A 13,003-nucleotide genomic window follows, 5' to 3' on the forward strand; every position below is an offset into this window, starting at 1 on the left:
ATGCCACTCTGCACAAGGCATCTGGAAAGTGCTTGCCAAACGCAGTTACGATCCACCTGCCCAGAGCCCTGATGGCCCACGCTGGCAGGGGAAGCCCCAGCCCTGCTTTAAAGGCCTCTCCACCACGCCCTTTCCTTGCTTCAGCTTCAGCCACCTAGAACCACATGCAGGTGCCACATACTTTAAATTCTCTTTACTGCTGTGTTACACATGCTGTCCCTTCACCAGTCTCAGCCTTCCTCTTTCCAGTCAAGCCTCATTCAAAACCCAGAACCTCCCATCCCCCAGCCCAGGACCAGCTACTCTCCCAGCTGATCCATTTGCCCCTGAGCTTATCTGCCAGCCTAAGTGAAACCCTGCAGGCCTCACCAAAGGTCACAAAACTCTAGCGTGCTTTTAGAGGGGGAGTAGGCCTCGGCCTCACTGCCATCTCACCTCCATTACTGCTATGCTCCCACATCCACCTCATGTGCACTCCCCCTTGGAAGCCTTGGTCCCCTACCAGACCCACCTCTCCTCCACACCTACCTCCTCCCGCACGGCCGCTACTCTCCCTCATCTGCCTTTGTGATGTGCACCAGCCCCATTCAGGTGCTCAAGAGAGAGGCCCAGTCCTCCAATCTGGCCCTCCTCTTCCTTGTCCCCTAACAACACCGTCACCATGATCTGAAGACTCCCCCTACTAAATGACTCACAGCTCCACCCCAGTCCACACACAGGCCACCAGCTTGTGGTGTCTCCAACCTGATTTCTTTCCCTGAAAACCAGACCTGTGTCCAGCTTTCCACTCAATGCCTCCACTTGGGGGGCTCTCTGCTTCTCAGACTCAACATGGCCAAAATCTAACTCCTAATATTCCCTCTTGAAAATTACATGCCTACAAGTGATTTCCCCATTCCAGTTAATGGCATCTCCTTCCTTCCAGCTGCAAAGGCCAACACTTAGACAACTCCCCTCTCTAGTCAGAAAGTTTTGTTGGACCTACTTTAAAAACAAATCCACAAATCCCCATCCACAGCCACTACCCTGATCCAGCCACCAACCTGGTCCCGCTGTCACCACACTCATCTAGAGTACTGCAAAAGCCTCCCTCACTCCTACTGTCTGCTCTCCACTCTGCAACCAGAGAAAGTCTGTTTAGACCTGATTCAGACCCTCTTCTACTCCAAAACTTCCATGGCTCCCAGTGTCCCCAGAATAGAGGCACAGTTCCTCAGCCTGCCATTTCAGGCCTGACTCCTGCACCCCGGCTCTCTGATCCCATAAGACGTAATGAAGAACTGCAGTTGCCACTCAGTCTCACCTCTAAGCATTTGCACATGGTGATTCCCGTACATTTAATACCTTCTACAGGACAGACTATTAGTGGCCAGAAACCAGGGACCCCTCCATACAACCTCTGGCCTGGATTCAGGGTCTTGAGTCTGAGGAGAGGCCTCAGAACCAATGTCAACAGTAGAGTGGCAGGCAGGGGGTCCCAGGACACATCCTGGAGACCATGAGTGGGAGATGGGGAGAGTGAGGTCCTGAGCCAATCTTTACTCACCTATACATTGCTCATGAAATGCTTCTGAAGCCATGGAAACCTGCAGGAAGAGTGAGACCATGAGTGAAGGGCATCCATGGTGGGGTCTCAAGGGCTGATCCAACGTCCTATGCCTACCCTGAAGCAAGATGACCTGACTTTAACTTCTGGGCTTCAGTCCTTGGTGCTGTCTCTTACTAGCTGTGTAACCTTAAACTAGGACTCAATCTTCCTGTGCCTCAGTGTTTTTATCTCTAAAATGGGCATAAAAATGGTACCAACCTCATAGGGCTAATGTTGGTATCATATGCCTTAGGGTACGTCAGGTGTTAAATATGAGCTATAACTACCATCCACAGAATTGAGGCTTTTGTCAATGTTTTCAGTGCAAATGACTTAATGGATTTTGAAATTTTAGATGTGTGTTATATTTACCTTTTGAGTACTTGAGAAAATGTAATATTTAAGACTTTTTAGTGTCTTAATATACTGATTTATGGTATATTCAGGTGTGAACCAAATATTAAGTGTTCGCATAAACTTGTTAAATTCACACATTTCAGTGTTGGACTGAAACGCCTACCTACACCTACACATTCAGAATACTGATCTCTCGGTGTTGAAATGAGTGGTTGTGTCATAAACTCCTAGTTAAAAATGGGGAAAGAGGGTTGAGCGGATGCTAATTTTTCTATCCTTTAAAATCTTCTCATAGGGACTTCCCTGGTGGCCCAGTGGTTAAGACTCCACACTCCCAATGCAGGGGGCCTGGGTTCAATGCCTGGTCGGGGAAATAGATACTGCAAACATGCCGCAACTAAGAGTTCTCACGCCACAACTAAGAGCCCACATGCTACAACAAAGATCCCACGTGCCGTAACTAAGACCCAGAGCAGCCAAAATAAATTATTAAAAAAAAAAAAAGTCTCATAATTGGATCACTTCCCCCCACTCTACAGCCACCTCTCCGGTCCAGCCTCCATGGTAATTCTGGTCTGTTTGCAGTAGCCTCCACAAGGTCACCCCATATCCACTATCCTTAACTGCCCACCCCTACCCTCTACCCCGCACGCAGTTTGATCTCTCAGCATCATTTAGGAAACTTCTAGAATTCTAGCTCAAATCTAGTCTATCTGCTCACAACTCTCCGAGGCTACCAGTGTATTCAGAATGCAGGCCCAGCTGCTCGGGCAACTACCATTCCACATAGCGCTCATCCGCTCACAATGTTTCCATAAGGAGACTCGCCCCAGGTTTCCCGAATGCTCCTCTATCGCACCTCCATGGCTCTGCACATGTTGGTCCCTCTGCATGTAACAGTCCTCTACTCATTACACTGGGTGTCAGAAATGGGGACTCCACCCAGGAACGCTCCACTGTCTTAAAGGGGACAACCTAAAGTGACCTGGGCAAGCGCCCCTCATTCGAAGCTTTAGGGTTCGGAGGTGGGGGTCTGGGCAGGTGAAGGCCTGCGGCACAGAGCATCAACCTCTGCTGGGTCCCTCAGCACAGCCGCCAGAGAGCCTGTAGCGGAGCGAAGCCGGGAAAGTCGGGCGACCAAGCCCGGGCGCCGCGGGCTCAGCCAAACCCCTACCCCAGCCCCCGGGCGGAGTCACACCAGGCGACGCCCTCTCCGAGCCACAGACCCGCCTCTATGAGCTGCAGACACCGTCTTCTCTCGCCCCTTCCCGCTCACTTTACCTCGGGCCGGACCAAGAGCTGCACAACCGAATCAAGCCGACCGACCCATGGTGACCAAAATGACCGCTGCCGGGAGAACGCCGGAAGTCCCTCCTTGACAGGTTTCGCAAAGTATGAGAGCGTCCTTCTCCTCGGCCTTCATTGGCCCAGCGCCGCAGACGCGCAGCGCAGAGACATCTGGGTAATGTAGTTTTCACCCAGACGCGGACGCTGGCTAGGGGCGCCCTTTCCAGACCTCTCGGCAAAGGCCAAGATGCCCAGCAAGAGGTTCTCGGAAGTGGTGACCCGAAGTTTCCATAAAGAGATGGGGTCTCGCTCTCGCTCCTTTCAAAGGGGCGCACGAAGATTTCCGTGGTGTGTACTCTGCAACCGATCACAGAAATAGAGACATTGTAAGCCGCATAGCACAGGGAGATCAGCTCGGTGCTTTGTGACCGCCTGGAGGAGTGGGATACGGAGCGTGGGAGGGAGGGAGACGCAAGAGGGAAGAGATATGGGAACATATGTATATGTATAACTGATTCACTTTGTTATAAAGCAGAAACTAACACACCATTGTAAAGCAATTATACTCCAATAAAGATGTAAAAAATAATAATAAAAAAAGAAAAAAGAAAGAAAAAAAAAGAAATAGACATTGTATTATGCTTCACAAAGCTACAAAATCAAAAGACACACGAAAGCTTGTCATTTCCATACGCAGTGAATCCACTTATTATCTGGAAGCTAATAAATATTATTTCTCTTCAAATACATGTGGGCTGAAGTCGATTTTATGGGCTACAGTATATTTGGGCAGTGACAAGAGAGAAAAAGTCTAGACAAGGTCATACTGGGGAAAATGGGGGAGGGGTGTTGGGTGACTGAGCAGGTGGTCAAGTATGGAACTCTGCTGCCGTTCCCACAGTAAACATCCCTGTCTATGTACTCAGTGACTGTGTTCAACCCAGGAGCGTAACTGGAGGAGGCTGGTATCCTACCCAAATTCAGCTGCTCACTGTTGGAAAGGTGGATACTGGAGAGACAAGGGTCGCTGGAAAAGGAAAAATTGCTTTATTCAGGAGGCGGCAACCTGGGAAAATTGCACTAATGTCCTAAGACCATCTTCAAGCATCTGATTAGGAGACAAAGGTTTTGTTTTTTGGTTTGTTTATAATTTATTTTTATTTAAGTATAGTTGATTTACAATGTTGTGTTAGTTTCTGGTGTACAGCAAAGTGATTCAGTTCATATATATATATATATGTGTGTGTGTGTGTGTGTGTGTGTGTATTATATATATATATATTCTTTTTCATATTCTTTTCCATTATGGCTATTACAGGATATTGAATATAGTTCCCTGTGCTATACAGTAGGACCTTGTTTGTTATCCAGTCTATACATAATAGTTTGCATCTGCTAATCCCAAACTCTGAATCGATTCCTCCCTCACCCCTGCCCGTTGGCAACCACAGGTCTGTTCTCTATGTTTGTGAGTCTATTTCTGTTTCGTGAATAAGTTCATTTGTGTCATATTTTAGATTCCATATATAAATAGGACTTCACTGGTGGCACAGTGGTTAAGAATCCGCCTGCCAATGCAGGGGACACGGATTCAATCCCTGGTCCAGGAAGATCCCACATGCCGTGGAGCAACTAAGCCCATGCGCCACAACTACTGAACCTGCACTCTAGAGAGCCCATGAGCCACAACTACTGAGCCCATGTGCCACAACTACTGAAGCCCACGCACTTAGAGACCATGCTCCACAACAGGAGAAGCCACTGCAATAAGAAGCCTGAGCACCACAACGAAGAGTAGCCCCCACTCACTGCAACTAGAGAAAGTCCACGGGCAGCAACAGAGACCCAATGCAGCCAAAAATAAATAAATAAATTTTTAAAATTAATAAATAAAATAAATGGTATCATATGGTCTTTGTCTTTCTGACTTACTTCACTTAGTATGAAAATCTCTAGTTCAATCCATGTTGCTGCAAATGGCATTCATTATTTTTAATGGCTGAGTGGTATTCCGTTGTGTGTGTGTGTGTGTGTGTGTGTGTGTGTGTATATATATATATATATATATATATACTACTTCTACTTTATCCATTCATCTGTCGATGGACACTTAGGTTGCTTCCATGTCTTGGCTATTGTAAATGGTGCTGCTATGAACACTTTCGAATTATAGTTTTGTCCAGATATATGCCCAGGAGTGGAATTGCTGGATCATATGGTAATTCTATTTTTAGTTTTTTGAGGAACCTCCATAATGTTTTCCATAGTGGCTGCACCAATTTACATTTCCACCAACAGTGTAGGAGGGTTCCCTTTTCTCCACACCCTTTCCAGCATTTGTCATTTGTAGACTTTTTAATGATAGCCATTTTGACCAGTGTAAGGTGGTACCTCATTGTGCTTTTGACTTGCATTTCTTTAAGAATTAGCAATGTTGAGCATCTTTTCATGTGCCTATTGGCCATCTGTATGTCTTCTTTGGAGAGATGTCTATTTAAGTCTTCTGTCCATTTTTTGATTGGGTTGTTTGGTTTTTTGTTATTGCGTTGTAAGAGCTGTTTGTATATTTTGGAAATTAAGCCATTGTTGGTCGCATTGTTTGCGAGTATTTTCTCCCAGCCTATGGATTGTCTTTATTTTTTTAACATCTTTATTGGAGTATAATTGCTTTACAATGGTATATTAGTTTCTGCTTTATAACAAAGTGAATCAGCTATACATACACATACATCCCCATATCTCCTCCCTCGTGTCTCCCTCCCACCCTCCCTATCCCACCCCTCTAGGTGGTCACAAAGCACCAAGCTGATCTCCCTGTGCTATGCGGCTGCTTCCTACTAGCTATCTATTTTACATTTGGTCGTGTATATATGTCAATGCTGTAGGTTGTCTTTACACTTTGTTTATGGTTTCCTTTTGCTGTGGAAAAGCTTATAAGTTTATTAGGTCCCATTTGTTTATTTTTGCTTTGACTTCTATTGCCTAGTGAGACTGACCTAAGGAAACATTGGTACGATTTATGTCAGAGGATGTTTTGCCTATGTTCTCTTCTAGGAGTTTTATGGTGTCATGTCTTATGTTTAAGTTTTTAAGCCATTTTAAGTTTCTTTTTGGGTATGATGTGAGCATGTGTTCTGAATTCCCTGATTTACATGTGGCTGTGCAGCATTCCCAACACCACTTGCTGAAGAGTTTGTCTTTTCTCCATTGTATATTCTGCCCTAGGAGACAAAGTATTTATGATACCATGAATGTCATGCTGAAAGAGAGAGAAACAGAGAGACAGAGAAACCAGTTGTGACTGATGAATAATTAACCATTGGAGCAATGTTAATCAAAACGTTAATCCACATAAATCCACACGAAAAGGCTTGGTAGATCCATCTAGATTGTTTTAATCTTTGGCCATTTTTCTCAATGCCTTTTTTTTTTTTTTTTTTTTTTTGCGGTATGCGGGCCTGTCACTGTTGTGGCCTCTCCCGTTGCGGAGCACAGGCTCCAGACGTGCAGGCTCAGCGGCCACGGCTCACAGGCCCAGCCGCTCTGCGGCATGTGGGATCTTCCCGGACTGGGGCACGAACCCGTGTCCCCTGCATCGGCAGGCGGACTCTCAAGCACTGCGCCACCAGGGAAGCCCTCAATGCCATTTTTAAAAAATCCATTCTTTCTTCATGATTCAATAAATTGTTATTATTATATCTTACACTATCTTTGACTCTATCCATGTGTTTTCTCTTCTGTCACAATGACCACCTAAACATTCCTCCACTGAAGCTAGACTGTTTATTAGTTGGAGACGTACTTCAGCTGCAATACTCGGTGAGAACAATCCTCTTTACGGTTCCTGTTTTTCAAAATTTCCTTGGTTGACTTCAAGGCTTTATTTGGGGCGGCAAATATTAAGTCAATCTTCATTCCAACAAAGATGAATTTAGATGGGTTTGGGAACAGATGACATTTCTACAATGTCAATTCATCTCATACAAGGATATGATTTAGCTCTTTATCTGTTCAAATTTTATTTTGCACTTTTCAACAAAATTTTACATCTTTTTAGGATGACCTGAACACTTAATACTAAGCCTAGCAGAGCATCCAGCACTTGGCAGATGTAAAAATCAAGGTGTAGAATGAACAAACGGGTGAATTGAAATACTTAAGTTCAGCCATCAGGTCAAAGAAGAGCCAGGCTCAAGGCCCTGGCCTCTTAGCCCCAGGTCCCAAGTTCAGCTCCTGGTATGTGACCTTATTTTGCCCACCTGGCCAGACAGTAGAGAGGTTTTACCAGTTATGCCACTCTTTTTGCGGGCCATGCTCCCTGTAGCTGACATTGCCCTAGACCCTAGGAGACAGAGGTAAAGCCTAGTCCCTTCCTTGTAGCTTCACAAGTCTCCTACTGGTAACGCAATTACCCATTTCGTGCTTTTAGACGTAGGCTCGGAGGGTTCGGGACACGTGCCCCATGTGGCACATCCTGCAATTAAGACTCCAGAGCCTGAGCTCTTTCCATGACAACAACACTGCCTCTGGGTTAGCTTCTTCCATCCACTCCCTCCCTCCTGGCCCAAGACTTCATGGGGGTCCTGGTCCCAGTGGCAGAACCCAAGGACAGCAGTGGTACTAAGTGTCCTTGAAGAAAGGTCAGGCTCCTCAGAAGACATCCACCTAAGAAGTAGAAAATGGTGAATGCCAGTAGGAAAAAGAGGGGACTTGCGATGAGCTTACTCAGGTCATCTCCGGAGTCACCCTCCAATAACTGGAGGGACATTTAAAGGACTAGAGGCTCTGCAACTGTGATAAAGGCCAGAGTGGGAGATATACTATGCTATCAGTGGCCCCGGACAACACTTTTATCTTTCCAGGCTGGTGAAGTCGGGGTTTAGATATGTGTTATTTTGCTTAATCTTCACACACAATCCCCATTTTGCAGATGAGAGAATGGCCTGAGAAAGTTACAGCAAACTTGCCCATGGTGCCACAGCTTGCCAAGGACAGAGCCTAGGCTTACCCTGTTTCTGACTCCAGTCCCCATGCTCTCAATGACCACATGTGTCACTTCTCACCATCTCCCAAGATCTCCTGCGGGGCCTCACATCCTCCCCGCACAGCACACAGACAGTGGGCACGCTGAGCGAAGCGGCAGCCATTTTATTAGAGTCAGGTGGGGACAGGTGTTTGGATTCTAGCTTCAGCTGATAAGGAGAACAGGGCAGGAAGACCAAGCGTAGACCAGGCATCACTCGCAAAGATTATCTCCTCAAGGGGAGCAGTTTGCAAATGTCTCCTAGAATATTATCCATCGCCGTGGACACTGTATAGTTAACACATTCATCACTGAGGAGGATGGAACCCTGGGAGAGAGTAGGATGAGGAGGGACAGGACCTGAGCCCACAGCAGGGCGACCCTGTCTCCCCAGGATCACCTCACACCTCACACCTCACCCTCAGTGATTCAGCTGCATCCCCAGCAAGAACCTCTGGCCCACAGACCCACCAGTGGAGAGGGGGCTGCCATCAGGCCGGCCAGGAGGAGGACGGCTCCCTAATCACCTGTGCACAGGTGTCAGGATGGAGACAGAGCAACAAGCCGTGCCAGGGAGGGGAGGAGAGGACAAGGGTTCTGCAGGGCGTAGCAGGGGCTGGTCCTGAGGGAGGAGCAAGGTAGCAGAGGCGGGGTTTGTGTCACGTCTCCTGCACCTGAGCCCCTTCTGTCAGGTGTATTGGGTGTACGGAATGTGCATGTAAACAGCCCCATGTGCCCTGTGTGCTTATATTAGTGCAAGAAACTCTGCTTTATGGGAAAACGTCTCGCTATGCAGTATCAACACTTTGAGGAAAATAGGGTAAAAGACAGACTACCTATCTGGTAGCATGAGGTATGACAAGAACAACAACGAAAGAAAGATATTTCCTCAGAAGATAACATTACTAGCACAGCTGAGCAGCTGCATGTAGCTAGAAGCTGCCTCAGGCCCCCAAACACCTGAGTGGACTTCTGGCCTGTAGGCACTGAGACAATGTCAGTGGAAGTGGGGCTCTTAGCCAGAGGAATAGCCATCAACGTGGGCACACGAGGAAGGAAGTGGCCACAAGCCAGAAACCTTACAAAGCCAAGGGAGTCCCTTCCTGGGAGAAGAGTCTAAAGGCAGGGGCTCATTTTCAATATTCCTAAAATAGCTCTGACAGGACTCCTAGTGCGTATGAGCTGAATTCTTCCTTTCCTGACAAAGATTAAAATTCTACTCCTCCAGTGCTAACTCCCCTCACCAAGAAAAAATCACGAGTCAACACACTTGGTGTGTTGCATTGATAAGAGTCCGCTGTTGTGTGGGAGCTAACTGGCACGCTGTAGACATATTCGGTAGCAGAAGAGGCTGGCTGTGCAGGTGGACTGTGGTTGCATAACATACGTGCCGTAGGGTGGAGCAAAGGTTTACGTGTTTCATTGTTTATAGCTCTTGTCTCTCACATATCCCATGACTGCACGGTCTATTACCGTGTGGCACATTGCAATATGCTGCATGTGTGTCATCATGGTGGCGGATGGGGAGAGTAAATTACCATGAGTTTCAGAGGCTTGAGCTTGTCCAGAAATCCCAACTAATTGTAGCAATCCTGGAGTTTTTCTATGTCTGCTTTTTCCCGTTCAGTAGTGCCAACTGTTTCAAGGGCTAGGTCCAACAGTGTCCTGCTTTCCGAGGACCACAGTGCTAACCACTCTGTAAAATATAGGGCAAGCTTCCGCTGTAAGCACAGACAGAAAACACTTCATCAAAGGAAGCACCGGGGTAGGAGGTTCGCGTTTCCCCACCACTTGGTAGTAACTCACATATCCAATGCTTCCAGACTCACCTCCCACTGAGATCCACCCTCTCCCAGGACTGTTATATCCCAGACAGAAAACATTCTCTATGAGGCACTCCCAGCAGAAGGGAGCAGCTAGAGGGGCTAGGACTGGAGACCCCTCTGCCCTTGATCACTGCCCCCAGGCACACCAGCCTACCCGCTTCTTCCCTTCCAATAAGCACCGCTACCCCCAACTAACTATCCCTCACAGTGTGCACAGCTAATGACCTCCCCCTGCATTCAAAGCCTGAAAGCCTCAGGGGGTTTCTGCAGGACTCCTGGGCACTGATCTGCCAGCTGCTCTCTAAATCTGTCCCTAGAAGCTGCCTGGAGATGACTACGGAAGGATGCAGTGAGACGGCATGGGGCAAGGGTCAGGAAGACCATCTGTACCCTCCTTCCTACCCTCACCCGTCTCAAAGGTCAGCTCTCTGGTCACCAGCAAGGCCAGCACAAGCAGTGTTCCCTTCATCGTGTCAGCGCTGGGATGCTCTGCTCAGGGCAGGGTTTCTGCTGCTTTATAAACCACTAGCTCCCTGAGCCTAGCCCAGCCCACACCCCTCCCGGGAGCTCCACAGGCCTGTGGGCAGGCACCTGGTGCAGGTGTCTTCCTCAGCCCTTGCGGGTGTTTAGTGTGGGAATCCCTTCCTACTCCGAGAGCAGAGCTCCTGGAGGAGACGTGGTGGTATCTTTGCCAAAGAACAGCTGGAGCTGACATTTCTAAGGGGCTCCATTCTGAGCGAAATGCTCTGTTGACCCAGCCCCAGCCATCTTGTTTTCCTGGTCATCCTTCCCCCCAGCCTATCCGGGCTCCAAAGGCAGTACTCTCCCGAACTGTGGCGAGGAAAGCACAGGAGAGTCAAGGGCAGGTCTACACCACTACAGGGAGACAAAAGGTTATCCAGAATCCTTACCTTTTCCCCAAGGTTAAGTCCTGGAGATAAGAATGAGGAGCTGGGGGCTTCCCTGGTGGCGCAGTGGTTGAGAGTCCGCCTGCCGATGCAGGGGACACGGGTTCGTGCCCCGGTCCGGGAAGATCCCACATGCCGCAGAGCGGCTGGGCCCGTGAGCCATGGCCGCTGAGCCTGCGCGTCCGGAGCCTGTGCTCCGCAACGGGAGAGGCCACAACAGTGAGAGGCCCGCGTACCGCAAAAAAAAAAAGAATGAGGAGCTGGACCTTACCGAAGCCCCCTAAATATCTTAACTGCTGCAGTCTCTGGACTGGGCCCCGAGGACTGGTGGACACCAGCCTTGGGTCTGAATCACTCCCTACCAGGGAATTCACAGGACTTGCAGCCATGTGGGTTTTCCCAGGGGCCGGTAGTTCTGTAATTTTTTATCGTGCCGCCAGCTTTGCTCAGATCCTTAAGGGAGCAAGTTCCTGGGCACGTTCTTGACTCCCAGTGGCTCCAGGCTTGCCCCCTCTCCTGGCTGTCTTGCCCTCCTCCGTCAGTGCATCTGGTCCCAAGAGGTGCTTGGACTGCATAGCCTATCCAGAAGCATCAGTAAACAGCTGTGGGTTTGTGGGGTTTGACTCCTGCATCAGAGTCTCTGAGGCCCACAGCCTTACAGGCCACTGTGGATGGGAGTCCTAAGGCCCAGAGTGCTGGGTCCACCAGAGGTGCCGTTCCATGCGCTGAAAACTCTCTCAAGAGTCAAGTTCAACCTTCCACTCTAGGAAAGCAGTTTGTTGGTGCAAACAAGATGAGGTGGTCCTTGAAAACTCTAGCAGAAGGAAGCCTGAGAAAGCTTCCAATGTCCAAATTGGAAACAGTTTGGCCAACAAAATAAGTAACAGAATATTAGATGATAACCCAAAGTATAAAGTAATATGTGTGAGTCCGTACTGTTATAAATAAATGATTAAATAAATAAATGGGGGAGAAGAGACAAACATTCCCTACAGAAACATTCCGAATCATATATGTAGATTATCCCCTCCAGGAGGGGGAACTTACTGCCCTGACCTCCCTGAGAGTGGGCTAGACTCAGTAACTCATTTCCAAAGGAAACAGTAGGGGAAGGGGAAAACAGTGCAGAAACATGGCGAACACAACATTAGTCAAGTAATCAAGGCTGGTATACCCAGTGGTAAGACATACTGCTGCCATATATACCCTGCTGTAAGGTGACGGGAAGGTACCTCACCTCTGTGGTGTTCTCCTCAAAACCCAAAGTCTGTACCCCCGTCTACATTATGAGAAAAACAGCAGACAAACTCAGCTTGGGGATCATTCTACAATACCTGGCCAGTCCTCCTCAAGACTGCCAAGGCCATGACAGACAAGGAAAGAATGAGTCACTCCACAGAGCAGAGAAGACTGGGGAGGCAAGACAATGAATGCAGTGTGCATAGGTTGTATATTGGATCCTGGAACCCGAAGAGGACATTAGTGGACAACCTGGTGACATCCAAATAAAGAGTAGGGTTTAGTTACCAGTAATGTTCCAATGTTGTTTCTCAGTTTTAACAAATCTTTGCAACTCTTCTATAAATCTAAAATTATCCCAAATTAAAATATTATTTGAAAAAAACTTGCATTAGGAAAGGACAACATCTGCTGCCACTCCTCTCTTGACCCTGTTCAGCACTTTGCTCTGACCTCACCGAATGTCCCCACCATCCGGGGACGTCTCAGATGGTCTTGTGGCATCCTCGGAAGGGCACTGGGCTGGACCCATAGCAGCGACCTGTGTTACTTCAGCACTCCAAGCTACTGGCTTCCTCATCTCACAGAGCTGGGGAGGGGATGGAAGGCAGTGTCTTCTGAAGGACAGGAGGCGTGTGACCCGTGCCCAGGTGTCCCACCACACTGAAGTCCCGTCCCACATACACATAGGGCAAGCATGTGCAGCCTGGCCCATATGGTGTTCACGTTCCTGCCCAGGAACTCTGAGGCACATCTGCAGCCACCTGAGCCCCTC

At 48.2% G+C, this 13,003-nt stretch overlaps 1 long non-coding RNA gene across 1 annotated transcript in view; it reads right to left on the reverse strand.

The window, feature by feature from the left end:
- The window catches only part of LOC309836507, a 37,168-nt gene extending 33,869 nt beyond the window's left edge, over positions 1-3,299 (reverse strand). Inside the window, exons 1-2 of the long non-coding RNA XR_014298161.1 lie at positions 3,227-3,299; positions 1,547-1,586 (exon numbers count right to left, since the gene is read on the reverse strand). This is a non-coding gene — a long non-coding RNA (uncharacterized lncRNA). The remainder of the gene's footprint in view (positions 1-1,546; positions 1,587-3,226) is intronic.
- Between the last annotated feature and the right edge of the window lie 9,704 nt (positions 3,300-13,003).

The sequence above is a fragment of the Grampus griseus genome, assembly GCF_964374135.1.
Source record: "Grampus griseus genome assembly, chromosome: 19".
Classification (NCBI taxonomy): Eukaryota; Metazoa; Chordata; class Mammalia; order Artiodactyla; family Delphinidae; genus Grampus; species Grampus griseus.